The following is a 12,658-nucleotide window of genomic DNA, read 5'->3' as shown; positions in this document are numbered from 1 at the left end:
AGGCATTAAATATCAGATCCACAGTTGCAATGGACTTTGTAAAAACATTATTCCAATACATATGATTTTAAAAAGGCAAAAGGAAAGTCATTTTTTTTTTTAAAAAAAAAAAAACTAGCATTAAACTCAAATGACTAAATTTCCATAGAGTACATATATAATGTCATTTCCATATAATGACATTTCCCTCTAGCACTTTGGAATGTCTCATATAGCTGAACAAGAAAACTTCCAACTCAAACAAAATACACAATGTATTTTTAGCTCATACCTACATATGGGATTTTATGTTAAACATAATTTGGGTTTTTTGAATGTAAATATACCAAATAATAATGGGTTTGTTAGGTGTTTGTTATGGGCCAAGCACACATGCAAACAACATACCTCTGTAGTCAGGGATTTGAGTAATAACAGAATTCTCAATTAAAATCATCACGCAAGGAAGGGTCATACATTCAGAACCGCTCACAAGCAAAGCAGCATGGCCTAGTGAATAGAGCACACTCCTGGGAGTCAGAAGAACTTGGCTTCTAATCCCTGCTCCACTGCTTGTGAGCTCTGTGACCTTGGGCAAGTCATTTCAATTCTCGGTACCTCAGTTCCCTCATCTGTAAAATGGGGATTAAAATTATGAGCCCCATGTGGAACAGTGCCCGGCACATAGTAAGCCCCTGACCAATACCATAAACAAAGAAAGATGTCCTTTGACTCAGAATGCCAGAACATCTATCAAGGAGGCAGGGTTTCTCCTCAGCCATAATGAAGAGTGACTATCTTATCACCCTTAAGTCTCCTCATCCCTGAAACTGAATCCTGTGAGGGACAGGATCTTTGTCCCACCGGATTTTCTTCTTTCTTACTTAGTACATAGTAAGTGCTGAGTAAATACCACAGTTACTATTATTATCATTATTATTTGCCCACTACTCTCCGGCTTCCAATCCTCTCCAGACAATATCAAGCAAAACCTCCAAAGATAGGGCGTAGCAGTAGACGCTAGGGATACAGCCTAAGATTAATAATAATAATAATGGTGGCATTTGTTAAGCGCTTGCTATGTGCAGACCACTGTTCTAAGAGCTGGGGGAGATACAGGGTAATCAGGTTGTCCCACGTGAGGATCACAGTCTTCATCCCCATTTTACAGATGAGGGAACTGAGGCGTAGAGAAGTGAAGTGACTTGCCCACAGTCACACAGCTGACAAGGGGCAGAGCCAGGATTCGAACCTGTGACCTCTGACTCCCATGCCCGGGCTCTTTCCACTGAGCCACGCTGAAGGCAGATGAGCCTAGCACGCAGCAATCAGAAATTTCATCATCGTCTAAGAATAGAAATGAGGAGACCATTTCACCAACACGTACAAAATCAGTTCCAGGAACTGACAATAGCAAAACGACAATAGGTCAAGAGGCAGGATTTCACTGTACCCAGTATGTATGCGGCTGGCAATCGTGCACTGGCCTTAGGGGCGACATCTACCCTTATTGATGACATATTTCCCTCTAGTCTGTGAACTCACAGTGGGCAGGCAACATGTCTACCAACTCTGCTAAATTGCTCTCACCCAAGCACTTGGTTAGCACTTTCCTCGCCCCCATGCTTGAAAAATCTAATTTGTGTGGACTCTGCATTTAGGCCAATCCTTCGGAGCATACAGAGCAAAAAGACATGGGCCCTGCCCAAGAAGAGCTTTAGGAATACATTTCCAGATGAAGAGAGATAAATGGGGTTCTTAGAAAAAAAGTGACTTGTCATTTTTCAATTTTGGAAATATAATTACCATTCCAATGAACCTCTATTATGGACAAAATTGAAAGAGCTGAAGGTGATAAAGTTTGCATAATAAATATTTATATACGTTTATAAAAAATGACTTGTTAGCCATTTTAATTATTTGTTTCATAAATTACACTAATTTAAATTAAGTCTTCTAGCCCCCAGAGCCAAGTTATTTTTCTTTCCAGCAGGATGAGAGCAGTTTCAGAGATTCGGAATGATTATCATCATATAAATCATATTACAAGCAATCAAATTTGAATGGAACAGAAATTTGTTTTTACAGAATACCTTTCAATACATGAATTGTTAATCACAACCAACTGAAAAAGGAAAAAAACAACTCTAGCCATTGTTCTTTTAGACCGTTTCAAAAATCAAGTAATGGTGCTTGGTGAATATTTGCAGTTGAACAAAGCTCTAAAAGGAAGAAAGTTGCAGCCCTGGTAGACAGGAAATAATATGATTTTCTGTGGTTAGGAATTGCTACGGATCTAATTTTCTGTACATTCCTCCACTCGAGTGGCTCATTAAATCTGTCTTTTCCATTAGAGTGTAAGATCTCTAAAGACAAACCATATGTGTTTTGCTTCTACCGTTCTCTCTTGAGGGTTTGTGCCGTACATTATACTGATTAGCATCTCAATATTTATTCTACTGATGTTTGTTTCCCCTTCTAGATTGTACGCTCATTAGAGTCACGCAACGTGTCTACCAACTCTGCTATAGCATACTCTCCCAAGCACTTAGCACAGTGTTAAGTGCTCAATAAATGCCAATGAATGACCTAATCCAAAGAACATGGGCCTGGAACCAGGGCACCATTTTCTAATCCTGATTTTTTGTGATGTTTCCTTGGACAAGCTCCTTAACTGCTCTGAACTATGGTTTCAGTTGCTTGTAAAATAGGGATTCACTACCTGTTCTCCCTCTTATTTAGACAGTGAGACAGTGGACTGTGTTTCACATAATTATTTCGTATCTACTCCACCACTTAGTCCAGTGCTTACAGGCCACCATTAACCACTGGCATCTCCACCCCTAGGTAGCTGAAGAAATCACCACTTGCCTAAACAAATGGGTAGTTGAAAATCTGTTCGGTAATTGGGTAATATTCATCCCTACTCCCACATTCCCTATAGGGGCCAAAGGATAATAATAATGTTGGTATTTGTTAAGTGCTTACTGTGTGCAGAGAGAGCACTGTTCTAAGCGCTGGGGTAGACACAGGGTCATCAGGTTGTCCCACGTGAGGCTCAAAGTCCTCATCCCCATTTTACAGATGAGGGAACTGAGGCACAGAGAAGTGAAGTGAATTGCCCACAGTCACACAGCTGACAAGAGGCAGAGTTGGAATCTGGTCCGAAGAATGCATTTTGGGTCAGGTAAGAGCAGGAGGCGGCCGCAGGAATGGCATTTATTGAGGACCCACTGAATTGCATTATACTAAACATTTCATCAGGAGGTGCTTGTGTGATCCCTCAAATCCCGCTTCCTGTTGGCCTCATGTGGGTAAACATTTGCCCCCGTTGAAGAGTTAACACTTCAAAGTTCTAGAATGGGGTTGAGAAGGACAGGCTGCAAGCCCCAGAGAGAGTAAAGCAAGCATTGTCTGGTAGAAAGAGCACAGACCTGGGAGTCAGAAGACATGGGTTCAAACCCTGACTCTCTCTCACTTGCCTCCTTTATAACCTTGGGGAAGTCACCCAATTTGTGTGTCTCGGTTTTCTCCTGTGTAAAATGGACATTCAATACCCATTCTCCCCCCAACTTACACTGAGTCCCATGAGGGGCGGGGACCCTATTTACCTACCTCAGAGTTTAGCATACTTCTTGACACATAGTAAGCAACTTCATCATTATTATTAGTAGTAATAATTGTAAAGATTTCCTTGGGGAATGGGCAGGTCAGCTATCAACTGCTCCCTTATCCCATTTCCCTTTTGGTGAGATTCATTCAATAGTATTTATTGAGCGCTTACTATGTGGAGAGCACTGTACTAAGCGCTTGGAATGTACAATTCAGCAACAGACAGAGACAATCCCTGCCCAATGACGGGCTTTTGGGTCTGCAAGACAAGCAACATGGCATAGTAAAAGAGCCCGGGTCTCTGAATTAGAGGATCTGAATTCTAATCCCTCTGTCAATTGCTTGCCTTGTGACCTTGGGCAAATCATTTCACTTCTCTACACCTCAGTTTCTTCAACTCTAAAGTAAGGAGTAAATCCTCCTCCCTCCTACTTAGACTCTGAGCCCCATTTGGGACAGGGATGGTGTTAACCCTAATAAACTTCAATCTAGCCCAGTTCATAGAGCAGAGCTTGGCAAATAGTAAGCACTTAATAAATACCGTTAAAAAGGAGTGCAATTACAATCATCCTTGAAATAGTCCTTCACAGGCAGCAAGAGGATGGGCAGTGGCCCAGCCAGCCTCTGGGCTGGTCAGGGAGGTTGATGGAGTTCAGGCAAAAAAGCTGTCACCCACCATCTGCCCCTCTAGGTAACCGCAAATAGGTCAGACCTGCCAGTCCCTGGGTCTGGTTCCTCTCACTACCCCAGGGTGACCTTTGGCAGGTCATCTCTTGGCAAGAAGGCATTCACCACATGCCCTTTTTCCTTTAGTTTGAAGGAGGCTGCACCCATCGGGCAGCTGAGATGGAGAAAGAGCAGTCCAGATGGCACAGGCAATTTTTTCATAATTTCTTAAGTGACATTTGAATTTACATTTTTAATCTCCGGAGGATAACTCCAAACATGAAACAATTCAGGCACTGCCCTTCTGCTTTATTTCTAAATCACAGCTTTTTCATTTCTCTCTCGAAATTGCAAAACAAGGGCAGGCACGGGAAAGCTGTTAACGTGGTTTCAAATACATAGATGGCAGTACAATAAAACCCGGTATTCGGCACAGACAGAAATGGCCTAACAGACTGAGAAGATTCGGAACGACACGCCACACGTGATGCAAATCTATGTAAATCACCAACAGTGGGAACAAAACAACTTTGCTGAAATGGGAGACATCAGGCTGATAAAAAACAATCAATATAAAGAAAGCTAAATTAAGCAATTAAGTAATGTTGGCCTGTTTCCCTTGATGCTGTTGCAGCGAGTTGCAGTGACTGAACTATTCCATTGCTGCACCTATCTCTGTGTCACTCAAGTAAATAAGGAAATGCTCCTTCCTAAGCATTAATAGTTCCCAATCAACCACACTTAATGACCTCAGACCACTGTACCAAATGCTTGGGAAACTACAGTGGAGTCAGAGGACCTTGCCATCAGAGAACTTCCTATTCACAGTAACTTTCAATACATTGCTTCAAGGAAACTAGCTAACCTCTTTCCTCAAACTCTCCATTCCTTCCTGTGGAACCAATCCTCTCCCCTACCTCACCAAAATGTTTCTTTAGCAAGTACTGGGTTCAGAGCACTGTACTAAATGCTGGTAAAGATGACAAAGATAGAAGTTAGACATGACCTCTAACCCTTGAAGGGTTGGGGGGAGCCGCAATTACTTAGACCAAGTGGGAATACCCTTACTCTGATTGTGTCAGTGTCCTTTTCTTTCATTCCAAGATTTCCTAAACAATGTCACCCAAAACAATTACTGCTCCCTAAACCTGAGAAGCAGTGTGGCCTAGTAGAAAAATCCCAGGCCTAGGACTCAGAGGACTTGGGTCCTAATCCCAGCTCTGCATGTATCTGCCGTGTGAAGTCACTTCACTTCCCTGCCTCAGTCACCTCATCTGCAAAATGGGGATTAACTTCCAATCCCTCTTATTTGTACTGTGAGCCCCATGTGGGTTAGTACAGTGCTTGGTACATACTAAACTCCACAATTATTAATAACAATGGTGATTTTTATCTAAATTCCTTAGATTTTAGACTATCTTGACATATCTGCACTCTTGTATTTTCCACTCAAACCTTTGATTTTCCTGTCATATTCTGCACACCTGAGATGTATCCACTAAGCATATAGATTTACTTAATTTAATCGTTTTGAATACCTATTATCTTCTAACTTCAATTCTGATTGCCCTTTGCCATGCTTTATCTATTTCCTAATACCCTCATTATACTAAGGTGTCAAGAATTTGATATTGAATTTCAAATGCGAATTCAATCACCAGTATCTTATATGGTTTTAGAATAATTTCCCCTCTTGCGGCATTTATAGTTAGTGATTTTCTTTATACATCACCAAACTTACTTTGCTTTTTGTTATTTTAAGGGAGACAAGTGATTGACAACTTAGAGAAAAGGTACAAAAATGATATTGATAACATTATTATTGCTATTATAGTATCAGCTGAGTGTTTACTATGTGCCAAGCTCAGTTCTAAGCACTAGAGTAGATACCAACTCTCTACCAGTGTGATTCTTATCACTGGAGCAACGGAAGCAGGAAGGATGTTCATTTTTTGTTTCTCACAATGAAATGGAACATGAATCAGGGGCATCTATTGCACACCAACTGTGTGCAGGACACTCTGCAAGGTATTGAAACAATGTGATGGAGTTAGTGGATACAATCTCTGCCTTCAAGGTGTTTAAATTATTTTAGGACCTGACTGTACTTCCAGATTACAGTTAGGTAGCAGAGGAAGTGGGCTTTCATATAATAATAAATAACTGTGGTATTTGTTAAGATTTACTGTGTGCCAGGTACTGTACTAAACCCTGGGGGGATACAAGTAAATTAGGTTGGAAACAGTCCCTGTCCCTCCTGGGGCTCACAGTCTCAAACTCCATTTTACAGATGAGGTAACTGAGGCACAGAGAAGTTGACTTGCCCAAGGCCACCAAGCAGCTAAGTGACAGAGATGGGATTAAAACCCATGACCTTCTGACTCCCAGGCCCATGCCCTATCCACTATTCCAAACGGGGTTGATTCCAGAGGTATGTTGGTTTAACACAGTTATTTGGGGTTGACCAAGTGATGCTAAAATGAAACCCCTAAATCCAGAGTAATTCATGAGAAAGAGGGATTAAGGTAGGCAGCAGCAGGTGGAAGCATCACCCTAGACATACTGGAGTTCAAAAGCAGGGACCAACTAGTCTTCACAGCAGCTCTCTCTCCCAACTCTCTCCTTTTATATCTGCTCCTCTCACCTCCTACTCCCCAGTCATGTCCTTCGCTCCTCCCACACTCGCCTTCTAACTGTACCTCACTCTTGACTCTCCCACTCCGAATCCATATTCATGCCTTTCATCCGCCCTGGGAGACCCTCCCACTTCAAACCCACGTCACCTCAGCTTTATCTTTCTTCTTAGTCCTGATGGAATTCCGCCTCTTCCAGAAGGCTGTCCTCAGTTTCCATCCCAAAAAACCTTGTCATTTGTACACATTGAGCCCTGTCAACTACTTATTTTCTCTCATTTGTTCATCTATTTGTCTTTCCGTAGAGCAGCTCTAAGTGGAATAGAGAGCAAAGTTCAGTTTATGTACAACTAATGATACCAGAAGACAATCTCAAGGAGCAAGTCTCCCACTGGAACCAACTGGGAACAAACCAGAAGCCTCCACTGGGACTAAGGTCAAAGTGACCGTCTAAATTTTGATTGGTGGCCTCACCGTGGTGACAAAACCTATGCGTAAGTCAAAGGGGAATTTTTAAGTCACAAGAAACTCATTCAGACCATCACACATTCTAGTCCAGACTCCTCCACTTGTCCGCTGTGTGACCTGGGGCAAATCACGTCTCTGGGCCTCGGTTACCTCATCTGTAAAATGTGACTTCCATGCTGGACATGGACTGAGTCCAAACTGATTTCCTTCTATCTACCCCAGTACAGTGCCTGGGACATAAAAAGTGCTTAACAAATACCATTAAAAAAAAAAATCACATATATCACGAAAGAACACGTCTAACCATGCGCTGTTGAAGAACAAGTTTGGTGAGGCAAACTACCACCATTACTCGGGGCTCTGGCTGTGTTAATATGGGTCACAGAATAAGGCTATGAGCCTGGCTGAGGGGCAAGGGACCTGCAGAAGGACCGAGAGAGTGCGCTGAGCTCTGTTGAGACTATGGATCTCTCTTCCAGTCAAAGTTAATTCATGTCTCCAATGGACAGTCCCAAACATGTGTTCCATATTTGGACCAGGACCACAGGATCTGCTTTCTGTCACGCAGCCATGGGAGAAAACACACAAGTTACCAGATGACCCCTGTCAGCCTAGATACATATGCACCCAGACATACATAAATATATCAGTCAGAGTGTGAGTATGGATAGAGAGTGCAGTAAAATACTGCAATGTGGGATATATTCTCTGATTAGTCTTAATTGTTTGGCTGCCTAACCAGCATCTACAGAGTGTGTGATGATGCACAGAGGTAGGGATAAATTGGATCAGAGTCCTAGGAAGGTGCGACTAATTTCCCTTAAAGTTTTTTTCCTCAAAGCACTTGCTTTGGTATTGATTTACCCCTTTTTTTTATTTATTAAAGACCTCTGGAGCCCCCTCACCCTCCACCAGCAAGCTGAGAGAATTATTTAAACTATACAGTGAAAATTTTCACTTTTCAAGATTTCATACAAATGAGTCTGAACCTGCTTGGGGGAAAGTGTAAATTTACCATTTTTTAAAGTTCCACAAAGGTATGTTTTCGTATGGTGGGGAAACTGAGTATATTCAATCTAGGGACTAAACATTGAATGCGTATCCCAATATGGATCAACGCTTTGCCTTTTCAGATGGCAGAATCAGACCACATGTCTAGATGTGCTAAAGTATATAGCTATAGACCCAATTATGTGGAAATATCATTCAAGATTGAGGCATTCAAGCGCTCAGTGACAGAGTGCTGCTGTATATCTCCGGTCACTCTTATTGCAACACGATAGAATGCTAAAAGGTCCTGAAAAGCAAGAGACCAAGACAAGGAAATAAAGAGAATGGGAGAGATTCAGAAAGAGAGAGGGGAATTAGAATTGATTATAATTGTTGAGCATTTACTGTCTGCAGAGCTCTGCACGAAGCACAACGGTGAACTGACAAAGACAGAACTAGACCCAAAAAGAAAGGCAACTGGAAGTCAGCATGGACACAAAGATGACACATTTGGGTATTATGCCTGTTCCGGGAGCTTTTATAATAATGCTAATAATTCTATTCTATTCTATTCTATTGTGAGGTAGGCACAATAGAAGCCAATTACAAGTTTGGTCCCATTGGGGTTGAGGGAGGAAGAACAGGTATTCTCCATTTTACAGATGAGGAAACTGAGGCTCCAAAAAATTAAAGGACTTGCCCAATGTCACCCAGTTAGCAAATGACAAAGTGGGGAGTAGAATCCATGTGTCCTGACTCCCAATCGCGTGAAATTTCCACAAGGCCAAACTGACAACCAACAGAAAGAGAACCAATGAACAAGCAGAAGAACAGTAATATTGGGTCTATCTGTTCTCCCAGGAGGCAGCATTTCAGTGGCTGTGCATGGCTTTTATGAAATTTTTGCATGGAATTCTGGACCTCAGAGAGTAATGATACTAGACCTATTTGTTCTTATAAATATTTCGAAAATGGAAACATTCTTCATCTTGATGATATTTAAATCCATTAGGAAGAGTCTTGGAGGAAAAATCATTGAATATATTACTTCTAATAACTCCCGGGATAGTTATAATTTTATCAAGACCCACATGTGTTAGGGTAATGAGTATTTATGGGGAAAGACAACACAAATTAAAATTCATTGAACTTTCACAATGTGCTAAGCACTCCACAAAATAAGTGTCTAAAATTTGTCACACTGTCTTTAAAGAACCTATAACAGTTTGCGTCTCATGCATGTTTCATTATATTTTTGGCCAGAACACGATTGAAGAATTAGGAAATCTTCTTCCCACTGTGTGTATCTGTGAGGTGCTGACAGAAGAAATGGTTTTATGCATGCAGGCTTCTTCAAAGCATGAATACAATAATGCAGATTTTCTCCAAGAGATTTCTTCAGCAACCCATCCTACCTACTCTATAAGAAATAATTCTGTAGCATTGGAGAAACAAAGTAGAATAGGCTGTTTTTGTTGTAACCATTTCCAAAGGGCCTAGAGCTGACAGGCCAAGGAACAGATATCCTCAAGAAGAAACCCCTTATCATTGTCTTTAAGGCATTCAATCAATTCACCCCTCCTACCTCACTTTGCTAATAATAATAATGATGACATTTGTTAAGCACTTGCTATGTGCCAAACACTATTCTAAGTGCTGGCATAGATGCGAGCTTATCAGGTCGGACAGTTCCTGTTCCACATGGGCCTCAAAGTCTTAACCCTCATTTTACAGATGAGGGAACTGAGGCACAGAGAAGCAAAGTGACTTACCCAAAGTCACACAGAAGACACATGGCCAACCGGGATTAGAACTCACATCCTCTGACTCCCCAGCACGTGCTCTTGACACTAGGCCACACGAACCCAGCCCTTACACTTCGCTCCCCTAACCCCAAAGTACTCACTGTACCTCAAACCTGTCTATCCCACCACTGACTCCCTGGCCATACCCTCCTGCCCAGAGGAGGATGTGAGCTATACTGTGACTGTGAGCTCACTGGGGGCAGGGATTGTCTCTCTCTATTTCTGTATTGTACTTTCCCAAGTGCTTAGTACAGTACTCTGCACACTGTAAAAGCTCAATAAATACTATTTAATGAACACCCTCCCCTTTTATCTACAACTAATCACCAATCCACCCATCTTCTGTCTTATTAAAATTACATCTCCTCCAAAAGGCCTTCCCCAACTGAGGGCTGATTTCCCTTATTTGCTGTCCTTCCTGAGTAGCCAGTGCACTTGGATATGTACAGGTGATGCAGAAGGGATAGAAGAAGAAATGAGGGCCTCTTGGAGTCATGCTTTTGATATGCTTCTGAAGGTGGGGAGTCATTATCATCTGCCAGATATGAAGTCGGAGGGTGCTCCAGGCCAGAGGCAGGGCACGGGCGAGAGATAGATGAGATCAAGGTACAATGAGTAGGTTGACAGAGGAGTGAAGTGTGCAGGCTGGACTGTAGTAAGTAGGAAATCAGTGAGCTAAAATAAGAGGGGGCAAGATGACTGAGTGCTTTAAAGTCAATGGTAAGGAGATTGATGCAAAGGTGGATGAGCAACTACTGGAGACTGTTGAGAAGTTGAGAAACATGGACTGAATGGCTTTGTAGGAAAATCACCCAGGCAGCAGAGTGAAGTATTGACTGGAGCGGAGAGGGACAGAAGGCAGGGAGGTCAGCAAGGAGACTAATGCAGTAACCAAGGCGGGATAGGACATATGCTTGGATTAGTGCAGTAGCAATTTGGATTTACTGATTAAGACCTGAGGACTCAGGACAAAGGATTCAATGTGTTTTAGAACAAAAAGGTGCTTCCCTAAGAGACTGCTTATCAGGGGGAGATGAAGATGGAATGGACCAAAATCATTCAAGACCATCATTTTAGAGAAACGGGAATAAGGTCAACCAATTGGGCCTGGACTTAAAAAGGGACATGGCTATGGGTTGGAGATGACAGCATAAGACAAGACAGTGTGGGTGGGGGGGGCAGAGGGGCGGTATGCATGCACGCACATGCACCTGTGAGACAAAACATCAGAGAAACAATAGGGGGGAGGGATGGAGAGAAGGGAGAGGATGAAGGGCAACAAAATGGACAAGTGTGAGTGTTTTTTGTGTGAAATGGTTTATGATGTTTTATCTCCTCCATTTCAGACTGTGAACCTTTTGGGTCCACTGTATTTTCCCAGTTATCAGATACCATTCTCCACAAATACTAATGAACATATTCTTATGGAAAGGGGAACTGGGCTATCTCTAGGCACTGAGCATTACAGATTTAGGACAGAGATGGACTTTTTCACTTCATGGAATCTCAAAAACAACATCAAGCACTAAAGACAGTGACCCATTCTGACTGGACTGTGAGGGTGGGGATCAGGGGAAAGTTTGAAAAACACCTCCAGCAATCAATAGTATTATTAAGCACTTACTGTGTGCAGAGGACTGTCCTAAGCACTTGGGAAAGACCCTTGTGTCCTGTTGCAAATGAGGGTTCCCCAATAGACTAAAGCAGAGATTCTGAACTTTAATTAAGGGGGCAAAGGACATCACAAAGCTGTGGCTTTTCAACTGTAAAATAACCTCCCTATTTCCCTCTCATCTTTATAATGAAACTTTTAATGAAAACTGACAATTCAAAGAGAAAGATAGCATTTTTCCCTTTCCCTTTCAAAGGAGCTCTATATTTTGAGTTAAGTCACGCAATCCAATTAATTGGCTGGAATTTTGACCCTCAAATATTGAATGCTCAATTTTCTCAATTTTCCTCCATTTAAACTGCCTCAATAACCAGAAGCCATGCTTCCTGTAAGAGATCTATTTAATAATGACAATGGGATACGGGAACCCTCACTTTGAAGCCAAAGCTATGCATATTTATCATAAAAAATACGCCCTGCTTAAGACCTACAACCTGCCAATAGTGAACCGTTTTGGCTTATTCTTTTTGCAAGAGAGTGGAAGTAGTTGAATGACTTCTCTGCAACAAAGTCTGGATACCAATCCATTCCAAACTCCTTCAAAACACACAATCGTGATTTCCATGGGAAGCTTTGTCCACCAGGAGCCCACAAAGCAATTCTTAGGGGACAGTGAGGCAGGTCTCAATCTGGGATGCTGGTGGTGAAATGCAGAGGTGCCTGCCCCATGGGGAGATGGGAATGATCCCCCCTCCCTCAGCTTTTAAACCACCACAATATGTGCTAAATTCTTACTGCATGCCAAGCACTGTACTAAGCACTGAAATAGATACAAGATGATTGTGCCGGACCGTCTCTGTCCCACCAGACGGATCACAGTTTAAGTAGAAGGG

The 12,658-nt window shown here is 42.1% G+C and overlaps 1 long non-coding RNA gene across 1 annotated transcript in view; it reads right to left on the bottom strand.

The window, feature by feature from the left end:
* Positions 1-12,658, bottom strand: part of LOC114807659 — a 76,112-nt gene that overhangs the window by 16,035 nt on the left and 47,419 nt on the right. The window lies entirely within an intron of this gene.

The sequence above is a fragment of the Ornithorhynchus anatinus genome, chromosome X3, assembly GCF_004115215.2.
Source record: "Ornithorhynchus anatinus isolate Pmale09 chromosome X3, mOrnAna1.pri.v4, whole genome shotgun sequence".
NCBI lineage: Eukaryota > Metazoa > Chordata > Mammalia > Monotremata > Ornithorhynchidae > Ornithorhynchus > Ornithorhynchus anatinus.
Note: the sequence above shows the minus strand (reverse complement) of the source record. Positions and strands in the feature narration are given on the sequence as shown.